The sequence below is a fragment of the Chinchilla lanigera genome, unplaced genomic scaffold (assembly GCF_000276665.1).
Source record: "Chinchilla lanigera isolate Chin_1 unplaced genomic scaffold, ChiLan1.0 scaffold00121, whole genome shotgun sequence".
Classification (NCBI taxonomy): Eukaryota; Metazoa; Chordata; class Mammalia; order Rodentia; family Chinchillidae; genus Chinchilla; species Chinchilla lanigera.
In genome coordinates, this window is record NW_004955522.1 from 2,520,885 (window position 1) to 2,522,566 (window position 1,682).

The following is a 1,682-nucleotide window of genomic DNA, read 5'->3' on the forward strand; positions in this document are numbered from 1 at the left end:
GGAGAGCTCGGGCGGGCGGGGCGCGCGGCGGGCGCTGTCCGGGCGGCGCGGGCCTTGGCACCGGGGACTTAACACTTCATGCTTCTCGCCGCCTCTTCTGCCTGGCGCTTTTTAATTTTTCTTTTTTTTTTTCTTTCTTTTTTTCCTCCTCTTTCCTCGTTCCCTCGCTCTGTCTCTTCCCTCTGCGCAAAGTGCTACACAGAGGTGCAGCTCTGCTGGCGGAAAGGGAGGGGAGGGGGAGTTAAGTTCTTTCTTGCCTTTTTTTTTTTTAGCAAAATAGCAAAGTCCCGGGCAAGGAAAAAAAATAAGGGGAGGCAGAGAGCAAAAGGGGGGTAAGGCCGAGCCGAGGAGCAGCCCAAGCTACAGCTCGAAGATGAAAAAAGATTTTAAAGCCTCTGATCCAGCAAGAAGAGTTTAAAGCAATTGCGGAGTTTTATAGCACTCGTGACGTCAGGCCCAAGTGGGAAATTGACTGGCACTCCTGGCCAATGGGAGGCGGCGAGAGCGGCAGCGATTAGCATAATAGTATAGAAACAAGGAAACTTTTCGGAGCTGTCAATCAGGGCCCAATCAGCTGACTGTCAGCTGGGATGGGCTGGGTTAACCCTTGCAGTGCCGCAGCTCCGGGGGAGGGAAGGAGAGAAGGAGCGAGGGAGGGAAGGAGGGAACGGACCCCCGCGCAAAGTTTAGAGCAAGTGCTAGAGTTTTCCCGAGGGGCAGCTGGGCGCCGGAGGACCCGGGAGGACGGTGTGCTTCCTCCGGAGCGCGACAGAGGCCTCTGGCTCTCGAGCCCGCGCCCGCCCGCCACCGCACGCCTCGCCGCCCGGGCCCGGGGACTGGGGGTGGTGAACCGGCCTGGCCGCTGGCTTTCCTTCCCTCCTCTGGGCACCTTGAGCACCCCAGGTGTCTGCCCCGGGTCCTCCCTTCCCCGCGCCTGGCTGCGCCTTGGAGCCCAAACTTGGCCAACTCTTTGTCCCTCTCCCGGTGCGGTGCGCTGGGCTGGCTGGGGGCGCGGGGTGGGGACCGCGCGCGGGACGCCGCCTGGCTGTGCGCCCGCCGCGCGGCGTGGGGTCCGTGGAGGGAGGAAGCCCCTTCAAACACCCTCTTGGAAAGGAGGGGAAATAAGTTGTTCCGGGCCATTCTGAGCGGGGGGCTTAGCGGGCCGCTGGCGTTGCGCGCCCTTGGAGAGCAAGCGTCTACGACAGCGAGTTAACTCCGGGAAGCTCGAGTCGGGTCACCGGCTCGGCTCCGGACTCTGGCTGGAGTTTGGCCTCTGAGATTTCTCTCTCTCTCTCTCTCTCTCTCTCTCTCTCTCTCTCTCTCTCTCTCTCTCTCTCTCTCTTTCTCTCGCTCGCTGGCTCGCTCTCTCTCTCGCTCTTTCTCTCCATCCCCATCTGAAAATCTGACACTCTCCCCCTTTAAACAATACCAAGATCTGTGTTCCCTCTGCACTTTTACATTTCACTTAATTATTTCGGATTTGGTTATGACCCGCCACGGGGAGAGGGGGCAATACCCCAGCCTTCACTGGCTCCCCTGCAAGGGTTAAATTTTAAACAGCTTTTTCTGGACGAGTCCGGAAACCCAGAGGTTGAGAGAGGTGGGGGAGCCCCCCCCCGCAAATAGCTGATAACTAGTTCACATTTCTAGATCGATTCTTTTAAAGCTGTGAAAAAAAGAAA